Here is a 14,217-nt window from a genome sequence, read left to right on the forward strand (position 1 = left end):
ATGTATCTTTTGGGAGGAGTAAAGTGTCTGTTTAAATTTTTACCCAATTTTACTGTGTTCTTTGTTTTCTTATTGTTGAGTTTTCGTATCCTATATATATTCTGGTAGACCAATTTGGATATTTCTGCAATTGCATTTTCTTTCTATCCCCTACCCCACAGAGAGATGACACTCTCCTGTGTTTGGTCTTAATCATGTTTATGCTTCTATTTATACTATTAATATTTTGTATGAGTATTAGCATAACCTATATATATGTGTGTGTACATATATTAGTTTCATAGGTTTTAATTTCATGTGGATATAAGTTAAATTTTGTTGAGAATTTTGTAGGAATAGTAAAATACTTCTTTCTGCCTCTCTCTTCCTTTTGAAACACACAGTCTTATTTTTGCTTATTTTCTTTGTTCTTTGATTTCTCTCCCACTTTGTGTGTGTGAGTGTATGTGGTGTATGTGTTTGTGTGTCTGTTTTTTCCAAAATAATCACCTGGATAAGGGAAGGTTCAAACAGTCAGAGCACAATAAATATATTTAAAAGATACTAGTTTTCCCTCTAAAATCAATAACTAATTTCTCAGGTGTTATTTTAAGACTATGTGATTAATCTCCTGAAAATTGTCCCGTTAGTTTTGTCATTATTTGATGATTTTCTAACTGTTAATCTGTTAAATTTATCAGTTAGCGTCTTATTGTACAAAATAACTGTATCTTCTCCATTTGCTTATTTACTGATTTATGTATTATGTTATGAATTACCAAATTTAATTTATTTAATAGATTATGTATTTATTTCTTTTTCTGTTTCCATTCTTTCTGATTTGGCTAATTCCTTTCCACATGGCTATTTGTTCTTTCAGTATGTTCTTTCATCCTTCTAGGATTTCTCTATTTCACTCATACACACACACAAACACACACATATACATTCAGAAATGCACATATGTATATCAAGATAAGATATATGTATCTATAAACACATACATGCATATATACACATATATTAATGTATGTTTCTCAGTGTTTCTTTGTCTATGTAGAACTACCTATATCACTGTATCAATACATATATTTATATTCTATATCTTTTTAGCTATATCAAACCAACAGTCCATAATTATGTAATGCAATTCTAATACCTCAGAGTACCTTCTAGCCCCCATTATTTCCAGTTCTATCGCTCCTTTTGTTGACAGTCAGATAGCTAACTCTCTTTTTTTTTTTTTTTTTTTTTTCTACATTTCACCTTTTTTATTGAATTTGTAATAAAGGAGGTAGTGAAGGGGAGGAAGCATTTAAGAGTCAGAACCCATATTAGACACTGGGGAGAGAAAAATTAAATTAAATCAACATGAGGGGAAGTAGGGGAGGGTCAGAGGGAGCCTTGCCCACCTTTCAATATCAAATCAAGAAATCTGGGGGAAATCAAAGGATTAGGAGAGAAGAGAAACAGACATTGTCTTTAGTCTGTCCTTCTCCTCCAGGTCCAGGAATTACAATGCTACTGAGCGAGCAGTTCAGAGAAGGTTCTCTCATCCTATGCCCAGATGTCACTCCTCCCCAATCCCTCCTGAAGAGTGGCCAGGGTTGGCCTTAGCCAACAGAAAAGGAGGGGCTGGGGGTCCAGGAGTAAGGAAGGGTCATTAGGGAGCCCCAATACTGATTCTCCTCTGGCTGGAGGTGGGCAGGAAGGAGACACAGCTCAAATACCAAGCAGCCAGAAAAAGAAGAAGATGGCGAGAAACAGGAAGAGGGAATCCTGCCAGCTGGAGGCCGGGTGACCCTGTCCCAGATCCACACCTGTACCCCGGCGGAAAGGCTCATGGGAATTGAAGACGGTGGTGAAAAAGCCAACGGGAAAAGCACCAACACCAAATGAGAAGTGAAAGCCCCCAGTATCACCAAATGGCTGGAATCCCCCTCTGCTCTCTGGAGCTGGTCGCTGGCCCTGGGGGCGGGGTGGAGTTTTCAATCTGGGATCCTGGGGTTTCTGGCTCCCTCGCCCATAAAGCGGGACAACATTCTCTCTGCTGATCCCAGCTTTACATACTGGGCACTCTTGCCGCTCTGGCCGTGTCTCCAGCCACTGATGGAGACAGGGCCAGCAGTACAAGTGGCCACACACACTGACCACAGCTTCCCGAGCAGTCTCCAAATATATATTACATTCGAAGGTCGCGCCCGCCCCGCCCCGCTCGCGGTTTGGCCCTTCGGGGCCCCCGTCCTCTTCCTCTGCTGCTGCCATGGCCGTTTTTGTTTTGCCCCCCACGTACCCCTCCGTCCCCTCAAATACACACACACACACACACACACACACACACACACACACACGGATAGCTAACTCTTGTTTTCTTTAAAATTCTACTCATTTGCTCATGTCTAAATACATTGAAAAGAGTTTCAAAGATGCTAACACAAACCTTTGTGCATATCTGGTGCTAGTTTATGGGTCTTTTTAAAGTAAAGTTTACATACAATGAGATGCAGAAATCTGAAGTGTACTGATGAGAAAGTTTTCTCATGTCCCTCCCCAGTGAATTCCCAGCCCCATGACCTCCTCTACAATATTTCCCTGTTTATTTTATCACTCACTGAATATTTTTGACTATTCTAGATTAGATTTTATACACATATCACACTATATGTGCTCCTTTGTGTTTAGTTTTCTTAAAAATTTAATATAATATCTGTGATAAACATGTTGCTGAATTTAGCCATTGAACATTTTTATTTATGGCCAATGAGTACATTCATTGCACGACTATATCCCATATGTTTGTTCATTTGTCTGTTGATGAACATACAGGTTGCCTCTAGTTTTCTCTCTTATGAATTATGATGCAGTAAACACTTACACATTTGGTAAATATGTAGGAGTTTAATTGCTACTTTCTAGGAAGAGTATATATTCAATTTTTTAAGAAATTGACAAACAAAAGTCTTTTCTACCAGCAACGTATGAGAGTTCCAACTGATTCATATTTTCCTCAATATTTTATTGCTGACAAGTTTTTGTTTAAGTTAGCCATTCTAGCAGCTATATACTGATATCTCCTGATGGTCTTAATTTGCATTTCTTCATGACTAATATTGAGCACAGTTTTAGTGTCCTTAATAACCATTTCTGTGTATTTTTTTGGAAAGTGTCTGTTCAAATTTTTTTGCCTAACTCTGAGGGGGCACTTTATCACTGCATTGAGTATAGCAGCTCTTTATATTTTTAAACAGATTTTTTGGCAGAAAAAATATATTGTGTGTCTAGACACACATTATATACACACAGACATGTATATATATTTGACAAAAATATTCTTAGTCTGTGGTTTATCTAAAAAACAACCTTTAATTATTAATATAATGAATTCTAATATATCATTTTTTTTGTTATTTGCTTTATACATCCTAAGAAAAGACTTCCTTACCCTGGGTTGCTAAACTATTCTTCTAGATCTCTTATAAATTTATAGAAATTTATAAATTTAATTTTTCCATATCTGTGCTTGACACCTTGATTAGGAAATCAAGTTTATGTTCATTACTTCTACATGCTTTTTTCAGTTGGTTTATGACACTTACTTAAATAGTCATTCCTCTCTATAATGAATTACTTGGCAAGTTTTTAGAAAATTGATCAATGGATCATATCACTATAATTATATCTATTATGTCATATTGATCTATTTTTCCAACATTATCAAATACCACAAGGTGTTGATGTCTATTGTTTTTTAAGACTAAGACCTGAAGTCAAGGAGTATAAATCCTTGAACTTTGCACCTTTTCAAGATTATTTTGGTTATTTCAGATCCAGGAACTATTCATATATCCTGGAGAGAGCTTTGAAAGATTTTGGGTTTAAATAAGATAAGAACTATTTTTTAGTTTAGTGTGCTATTTTTATATTACATACTACAATTAAAGACAGAATTAATTTATTTATTTGCTACTGATGAAAGAGAATATTAAAGTATACTTCCAATGATCTCTTTCTGGATTTTCTCCATGAAATCACCTGTCAACAGACTTTTACCCAATCTGACATTTTTATTCTTCCAATATTTTAGAATACCTCAAATTATTCTACATAGTCACTTAATCTATAGCTTGAGCTGTATGATTTATGAAGGAGATTTATTCTGATCTCCTCTTCAATTTCCATTTACAGTAAGAATGAATAATTTCTTTTTCTTCAGAACATGTTAAAAGCATTACCTAAATGCATTGCTTCAGGTTGTGTGTTTTATAGGGGGTGCTCTTATTTTGATCAATAATATTTCATTTTTTCAAAACATATTTTATAGTATGTTTTACATTTAAAATGAATAATATTCCAGATCAAGAAGCTTTTCTAAAATACTACAGATACTCACTGCTGTTGGCTTATTTGGGATGTATCTGCATAAGCTTAAATTATTCTATTTGAGTAGCCAAATGATTTTCCACCCATTATGACAAGAGAAGTGAGAAAGGAAGCAGGCTCACTATAGAGAAAATGATAGAGAAAATGTAATCCCAGCTCTTTAAATATAAAATTTGAGTATAAATAATAATTTTCCTGGGGTTTAGTTTAGATGATATAATATTTGAGAACTTATATTGAAATGTTTAATCACTATGCAAATTATTGTTAGAATGATTATTTATAATATCCATTGACTGCTAATGAATTTCCAGGTGTTACTGAGAACCTATAATTATTGATAGAAATTGATACTCAATGCAATGAAGAATGATATTTTTGCTCAATGGAAGTCACCAAGCATAAAGAAAACTTATGTCAACCAACATTGAAGCAGTCAAATTTTCTGAGGCTTTGTGTATGTTTACTAGAGAGATCTAGTCATAATAAATGGCAATGTTAAAATCTGAAAAACCCAAATTTGAATTTTATTTTTATTTTACTCTTTTTGAGCCCTAACAATTACACGGAGAAAAACAGTGGCTGATGGTATCTTTCTCGTGGGAATGTGAAAACTACATTTTCTGATTTTCATGCCTAACATGAATTTGTTACTGAGAAATACTTTTCTCTTTCTCTTCTGTTGTTTCAATTGTTCACAGCATCCATTCCTGTGTTTAATTATATTCAAAATCTAAAGCATTCCCTATTTTCCACAATTATTTGAAACTGTATGGATGAGTCAGGATTTTTTTGTTGTAAGAAATAGTTGGCCTGGTAAAATGGACTTAAGAAAACAACCTGGACATCAAAGGATATATAAAAACTATAATGGTTTCATACCATGTCAAAACTAAGCAGTCAATTTTTTTTCATCATGAATCACTGTTTATTCCAGTCTAGATTTCTGGATGTGTTTACACCCTGCAACCTCAAAAAATTTTGAAAAAAATTCTAAGTGTTTACAAAGAAAGGAATTAACATTAATAATATAAATACTTACAAAATCATTAAAAGGTTTGGATAAACAGAAACTGGGGTTGGAAGAAGGTGGACAGGATTTTTATTTCCAAAATAGCATCACTGGTTTTGTAATCTAGAAAAAAACAGCTGCTGCTGTCTTCCAGAACTCTACTCTTGCCACAGCGACCCCTCTGCTCTTGAGACTTGTAACTGGACAGTATGATGTGAGGTCAGCTTGCTTCAAACACCCATGTTCATCAACACTTAAACTTGGCACTAGCATTCCTCACGTCTACCTTCCAAAACCAATATGAGTATGTTTCGCTGCAGAAAACTGAACATCTACTTTTCTCCAACAGTGTCCAGAAAATGAAATACTTCATTTTCAATTCCATGATATAGGAGATGAGAGTTGCAATGTAGACGGAAGAAAGAAAGAAGACAAAGTACCTTTAGAAGAATCTAGCTTCATAGCACAGATAGGTTAGAAAGTTATTATACAAAGGCTGGCAGAACTAGAGGTTAAGATGAATGCCAAAATCATGAGCTTATTGAACAATAAATACAACTTGTGAAATGATATGATATATAATTCTGAAATAATAAAGAATTTATCATTGCTTACATAAAAGATAACTGTTAAATGAATGTTCAAGCATCAACAGATGAGTTTCGACAGCAGAGTCAATTACCTCAATGCTGTGTGACATTTTCTGTTTATATGTATAGGCACAGTTTCTCCACAAGTAATAAATTTAATAGATAACATAAAGTATACTAAGACTACACAAAAGGTTAAGAACAACTGAAAGAATAGAAGTTATTTCTGAAAAAGCCAGTGTGCTACACGGTGGGAAAAACAAGTAATGCTTACAATAATTAACTGGTAACTTTCTATTGAGGGCTCAGAGTCATATAGATATAACAATCATTCTCTGTTGGGACATATATTACCTTTCTAGACTATGTTTTGGAGAAATGACAGAGATTATGAAAAACAATACTATTGGTTGCCTACCCAACAGCTACACTCGTGTCTCCTATGCTAACAGGGCTTGTCTCCTCCTAATACAGAAAATGAAAATGTCAAATTCTATTTCACCCTCTTTCAATTTGAGAATGAGCATTTAACCAAATTCTTCCTAGACACCTAAGGAAAAGTCTACTAAGTGGACTCCTAAAAAACATAAACATACAATGAGAATTCCCTTTTCCTATCTTAGGATGAAATCATCTGGGGATGTGAAATCTATGACAATGTCTTTCTGTGGCCGCAATTGAGAAATAATGGGATGTAATTCTCTACACTAAGAAAGGCATACAGTTTGGCTGCTTCTTTCCATAAGTTGGAAAACATTTTCAGAATCACCCACTCTTCATATCCTTTGCAATGTAAAATAATAAATGTATTCTTAATTAAGTCTCTTTAAATTGTGAATTTTACTACTTTTAGCCCAAATCCTCATAATTGATAAAATGAAGTTTCTAGGAATGACTCATATAATAACAAGGAACTTATAATATAACTTTAATTACTAGAATTTCATGGCAAGAATTTGAAAGATTTGACATCAAACATATTCTCTTATCACAGCTAGTAATTATTTTATGAAATATAAAGTATATATTGTGAACAGCTCACTGTGAAGTAGTTGTCTAAAAATAAGATTTTTGTCTGTGCTGGATCATGACACATGACATTAATAAAATCCTAGCAAGAAGGGCATGATCAGAAATAAAAAATATATAGATAAATGAAAATAAATTGACAAACCTGATCAAGAGAGCTTGAATTCAGACAATAAAGAAAAACACTCCAAAATATCTATAATGACAAGTGACATGGTAAATACATAAATGCAAAAAAAGCATACAGATATATCTCCAAATTAAAAAAAAAAAAGATAAAAACCAAAAAGGGAGTAATATGGATTCTATTTCTATACATAATGGTATATGATATAAAAAATTCAAAGAACTCTCGATATGTTAATATAAAATGCCAATATAATATTTTAGTTGTTATCTGGTGCTTTGGTACTTAACTTAAAATTGAAACGCATAATAAATGACAAGAAAGACTTGGAAATTCAAAAAGTCAGGTATTTTAAATGATATGGTGACTCTAGGCTAATTTCTGACCAAAAAGAAGAGATTGGGTGTCTGTGATGGGAACTCTTCAGAAAGTGACCAGGTTAGCACTTTCAGTAACAAAAAAGAATGATGAAGGCAGGCATGTTTGTAACTTGAGACTGTGCAATCTATCTAAAAAATAGAGATTTGTAAAGGAAATATATATCAATAAAAATGAGAGTGTCTATAAATAAAATTGTAATAACATAAGACAATGATCTCTATGAGTTAAAATTTTGTCAGTGTTTAATGATTTAATGATACCAATTATACTAGATACAGAGAATGATAGGAAGTAAGATAATTTCATTTGTATTTTAAAAATATGTGGTTTGAACCAGAAAGAGTGATGCTAGAAAGACAATTCACAGATATATTAATTCATGCAGTGTAATAAACACATCAAATTACTATTTTTAATGCCATGTCCAGAAAAAAGGAGGGAGATATAACTTATTATTTGGTAAAAATGACATGTCAAAAAGACGGAGGACAAAAACATCAGTATCACTAGATTGCATTTTTTGAATAGAGGGGTACAATAATGAAATTGGGAGGTTTATAAAAGCACCATTTAGAAGAAATTAGAAAAAAATTCAAAAATATTTCATTCAAATTAAAATAAATTCCTTCCTGAGTCTAGAGTTACTTCAGCATAGTTGCAGTGATGAGATGCATGGCGGATGGACAAGTGATCCTGTGTTTAAGGTTAGTCTTTTCCCACTTACTAACTCTGGGACTTGGAAAAGTTACTTATGCTTTTTAAACATTAATTTCTTTGTGGAAAATAAATGCAAAGCACTTAGCCTACTGTGTGACAAATGGCAAATGATTGTTTATTGCTATCAGTAAATGTTATTCATTTAAAAGTCAAATAAAATTGAGCCGTGCCAGGAGACTATATAAAAAAGACATAGGCTCTGCCTTCTGAGTTTACAGTGCAAAGCGATCGACAAAGAATAAATTCTACCAGTGTGTCAAATGTTATGAAATATGAAATAGTGAGCAGTGGCAGCAGGCCTGGTCGTAATCAGCCAGGGGAAGCTTTCTTCAGAAACTCATGTCTGAGTCGAGGACAGGAAGTAGACAGGAGTTGTCTAGAAGAAGCAGTGGTCAGAGAAAGGGTGGTGGTGGTTGAGAAGTTACTAGTTATATGTAAGCCTGAATACACAAAAAATGCTATTAAAAATGGAACATAGGATGTCACATGGGAAATGGCAAATGTGAACTGTACAGATAGACAAATGAATTGGTTCATAAGACAATATATAAAACAGTTTGCACTTTATTCTAGAGTCAATGGAAAGCTAGAGAAGGGTTCCAAGCAAGTAGACAAGTCAATGCCCACTTGGATGCAACAAGGAGCAAGGAAAACCTGTAGGCAAGAATTCCCATCAAGATATGCTTGCAGTAATCTGGATGGGAGATGGTAATATTCTGGATTAGAGAAGTGTCTTCGAAAATTAGGAGAAATGGATGGATGAATTTTATATACACTTAGGAAATAGACATGAGTTTTTTTTATCTGAAATTTCTGTCTTGAACATAAGCAGAGACATTGCACTATATATTGTTGTCTCAGCAAACAAGTATGCACAGGTACACACAATCAAAAATTATTTAACATGTCTGACCATCATGAACTTATTTAAATAACTAGAGGATAGGACAAAGTGAATAATAGAGTCCTCTGTTTTTCCAAATTTCGATGATTTTTCAGTTCAACAATATATATATTTATCACTCACTATATTCAGGCACTGTGATAAATACTACTATGAAGCAGATGGATACAACATAATCCTTATCTTTTAATACTTTTGTATAAATAACTAAATGTAAGAGTTAGATTAAATTGCTGCAGAAAGCAATTTAACATGAGAGTACATGAGAAGAAATTTATGAAAATTGTAGAAGGCTTCCAAAAAGTGGTAGCATTTACCATGTTCTACAAATGAAAAACATGGGTTGAAAGGTGTGATTTCCTCCTTATATATATATATGTGTCCTTGAAAATTGGAATTTTGAAATTGTGTAAGTGCATGTATCAAACATTTTTTTTTTTTTTTTTTTTTTTTTTTTTTACTGTAAAGCAGGTTCAAACTGAAGATGATTTTTCACTGACCTCGCTTACCCAGCCCCTCCAGGGAACATTTGACAATGTTTAGGAGATCCCCTCCTTGCCCCACAAGTAATTCCCTGCTCAAATGTTAAGTGCTGAGGTTACCAAACACTGCTGCAAAGTTACTTTAATGATGCTGAAATTGAAATTTCAAGTATAGTAGAACAGCTAGTCTCAGTTCTTCCTACATAATGCTGCAAATAATTTTCTTCCAGCACTTTTCTTGATTGCTTTATATTCTTGTTCAAAGTCTTCAGTGACTATGGTAGACTAGCAAATTAATTCTAATATTTTACCCTAATAATCAAAGCCTTTCAAACATAATCTAGTAAAATTCAGTTTTTCTTCCAATGTTTATGTTTCCCATATTGGTAGATAAATAGCAACTAAGTAAACAGAGAGATAGATATGTGGGTTTTTGTTTGTTTGGTTAATCGTTCCTTTTGCTTCCACATGCACAGTGAAAACACTATTTGAATTTACCAGTTTCTCACTCCATCTATATTTAGTTTTCTGAATCTAACAAATTACATTTTACACTTATAAAATGATACTGATTATTGCTAATTTCAATAATCAAAGTGCTATCCCTGAAAGGTAAATTACATGTATGTTAAAAATGATAAACTCCAGTTTAATAGGACTTTATAATAAAATAATTTATTTATATACTTTACTCTCTTCCTATTTATTAAATCCACAGTTATTTCCTCTTTAATTTGTTGTATTTTTAACAATTTGCCAGCTGTGTTTATTGGCAATATTTTTATTAATTATCCTTTAGGGAACTCATTTACTTCTGAGAGAACAGATGTTGCTCCATTAATAAAAACCACTCAGTCTCTTCAGAGAGAATGAATGATGTTTACAAGCCTTAAGAAATGGGTTAGGTGAATAGCATCTACGTTACTAAATCACTGTGTGCCAAGAAAAGTCCAAATGTATTTTGACATTTTGAACAATAACTCTAGGAAACACAAACTTTGATAGCTCGTGTTTGAATCACATGTTTAAAATAAAAGTGGGCAGTTTAAGTACAAATCACTTATTTACATTACTATTCATTATATATTTTTATCATTATTAAACGGTTTTACATCCTCACCTGTACATGACTAAGTTCTATCTAGGTCTTTTATAATATCAGAAATATGAGTAGATATTTATTTACTTGTTTTATTCATTTATTCATGCAAGGTTGATTGGATTTTTCTTTAGTAAAGACCTATTTATTTTAACGAGAAAGCAGAAGCAATTTAATGTACCCTCTCCCAAATAAACAAACTGCCCTGAATTATTGTTGTCTAAATTGTCTTTGCTTTTATTATAATGAAGGAACTCCCTCACCCTATCTTCATTTATTCATTCATTCAACAAGTATTTATGGAGTGCATACCATGTCACGTTTGTTAATACTGTGACTATGGAGTGAACCTAGAGACAAACATTTAGGACTTCATGCAGTATGTAGTTTTAGACTCAGACAGAAAATAAACAAATGAGTAAATATTATATTAGTGTCTCAGTCTAATAGGATAAGCTATGTTAATGCTACTAATCCAGTGGCTTAATGCAACACAAAGTTATTTCTAGTCATGGCTACACATCCAACCTGGCTCTTCAGAGGAACACTGCTCATCCTAGCCACTTACGTAACCGCTAGAAAATCATTTTAATATTTGCTTCAGTGATCGCCAAATCAAGAGGAAGGCAGTGTTGAGAATCCTGTTTGGCTAGGAAAGCTACCCAGCAGTAACATACATCAGTTTAGTTCATATACCACTGACCTATGCAAGCATGTTTATGTTTAAATGGAAGCAGCAAGTAAAATCTTATTTTTTCTGGGAGCGGAACAGAATCAAATTTTTAATAGTTACAATAACTACTGTAATCTACCATTCTAAGTTATCAAATATTTAATTTATTCTCCTTTCTGATGCAAACTACACTTAAGTTCTTCTCAGAGAGACAACTCAAATTCTGTCCGTTCAAGACATTGAGTCACACATCTATAGGTGAGGATCTGCAGATGAACCAATACACGTTTTTCTGTTTATTTTTGTAATTATCTTTCACTAGCCATAACACACAATACCTCAGGTCTAACTGTGATTCTCTTGATTTAGAAATCTATAGACTTAAAATATGAGCTGTCAGTAATGAAATAACCAGTATCAATAATGGAGCAAGGGCAAGACAGCTGCAAGAAAGACACCATTTCACAAGGGCAAAGAAGAGGAGGCATACAATAAACACAGACCTGCAGTCATTGTAGAATTCTTGTTCAGTTGACACTTTGAGGCCCCTGTGCTGGTCTTGGGGAATATTCACTGATTGGCACTAATTCTGCTCACATCGAGGTGCCTTCCTGTTTACTGCACAGTATCAATCGTAATTCTACCCTCAGGGTGGCTTTCATTTTCCATTTGGTCACATTTGAAGTAGGCATTTAGGGATATTCCTAACTTAGAATACGTGTGTGCTGCTTACCACAATTTTTATACCAAAATGCTGGGAGCCCAGATATCACTTTAAATCTCAAAAAGTCACAGATTATTTTACATCAGGCAGGTGGTTATTGCAGAACTTCCTTAAAATGGAACTTTCTTAAAATTTTAAAGGATTCTTTGTTTGCTTGTTACCTTTTGCTTTCATAATCTGCATTTCTTTGCCTTGCCAATACCTCCTATTCTATCCTGACCTATTGGTTGGCACTCTGAGATTATCAATTGGGAAGGTAATGAGTAAAGGGAATGTGATTTACTGATTTTGGAAGTAGATGCTTTATATAATATATATATATATTTTAAAGTGGAGTTCAGAAAAGGTGTCACTGTCTGAAACAACATGTGAAGTAGTCGCTTGAAGCTCTGACTCGGGTGGGGCAAAGGCAATATATGTAACCTAAACATTTGTATCCCTGTAATACACTGAAATAAAAAAAATAAAAAAGAGAAAAATCTAAAGGAGATGCTGATAAAACTAAAAAATACATCCTACCAAAAGAAAAAAGAATAGCCAATTCAAATGCATTGATAGTGGCAGCTGTTCAAGAAGCCAGTGCAGTTAACAGGCATGAGCAAGAAGAAACTACTAAGAGGTGAAGCAAATGAAAACAGGAGCCACAGTGTGTTCATGATTACAAGAAATCTGACTTTGTTCTGTGTAAAATAAGAAAACAATGTGGGCTTTCAACCAAGAAAATCTGGATCTGATAATCTGTTTTCTCCCTTTCCTCCAGCTTTATTGAGAAATAATTGGCAAAGTAAAAATCAACAAATAAAAATATATTTAAGGTGTACATTATGATGTCTTGATACATGTATGCACTGTGACATTATTACCATCATCAAGTTAGTGCACGTGTCTACCATCTCACATAGTTGTCTTTATTTGTGGTGATAACATTTGAGATCTACTCTTTCAGCAAATTTCAAGTATATAATGTAATACAGTACTAGTAACTACAGTCACCATGCTGTATATTAGATCCTCAAAACTTATTTATCCCACTTTACTGAAACTTTGTATTGAAACATCTCTTTGTTAAAATGAAGAACTTTACTGGAATGAGATGGGAAGCCAGATCCAGAGTTTTGAAAGCAATTCCAATAGTGTATGTGACAGATGGTGGTTGTGGTTATCAGAAGTGTTTAGAGTCTGAACATATTTTGAAGGTAAAGTTAACAAGATTGAATTGGAAATAGAAATATCAAAATTAAGTAGGTTGAGGATGACTCCAACCTTTTTGTTTTTGTTGTTCTTGCTGTGTTTTTTTTTTTCTTTGTTTATTATCCCGAGTAAATGAAAGGATGGACTTCCAATTAACTGAAAATCAAAAGGCAACAACTAGAGAAAGTTTGGCAGGAAATAAGAGAAGCTAATTTGTGGACATGTTATGTTTGATTAGCCTATTAAAATAGCAGGTGGAGTTCTTGATTAGGCAATTGAATACATAATAATGGAGAGTGGGGTGAGAGCTGAGCAAGGGATATGAATTTGGAAGTCAAGAAGTAAAGTTATGTTTATACTTGTGAAACTGAATGAGATCATTTAGGTAATAGTTATAGACAGATAAGTCCAAGCACAAAGTGCTGGGTCACCTAGACTCTAACAACACTGGGAGAGGAGGAACATTCAGCAAAAGAGACTAAAAAGGATTTCATAGTCAATGAGAAAGAAAGAAAAAGAGGTCAATGTCCTAAAATTCAAATAAAGAATATTTGTCAAAGAATGATCATCTATGCTAAATTGTGATAAAGTATTAAGTAAAATAAGGATTGAGTTATGACTGTTGGATTTAGCATATTAAAGGTTATTATTAAATGATCTTAGTCCAAAATTTGCACTTGTGCACTGGCTGTCTTTCTAATAGTCAAGAAATTATCTCATGATCTTCTCAATTGATGCAGAAAAAGCATTTGACAAAATTCAACGTCCTCTTATGACAAAAGGCTCAACAAATTAGGTATGAAAAATGTTACCTAAACACAATAAATGTCACCTCTGATAAGCTCACAGCTAACATCATACTCATTGATGAAAAGTTGAAAGACCTTTCTCTAAGATCAGTAGTAAGACAACTTTTTTGTGACTTTGCA

At 33.5% G+C, this 14,217-nt stretch overlaps 1 pseudogene across 1 annotated transcript; it reads right to left on the minus strand.

Moving 5' to 3' along the window:
• Positions 1–1,235: 1,235 nt before the first annotated feature.
• LOC138374549 (E3 ubiquitin-protein ligase RNF5 pseudogene) lies at positions 1,236–2,322 on the minus strand (annotated as a pseudogene). Its single transcript, XR_011231386.1, has one exon. The product of XR_011231386.1 is annotated as an E3 ubiquitin-protein ligase RNF5 pseudogene (transcript).
• Positions 2,323–14,217: the final 11,895 nt, after the last annotated feature.

The sequence above is a fragment of the Eulemur rufifrons genome, chromosome 24 (assembly GCF_041146395.1).
Source record: "Eulemur rufifrons isolate Redbay chromosome 24, OSU_ERuf_1, whole genome shotgun sequence".
Taxonomy (NCBI): Eukaryota; Metazoa; Chordata; class Mammalia; order Primates; family Lemuridae; genus Eulemur; species Eulemur rufifrons.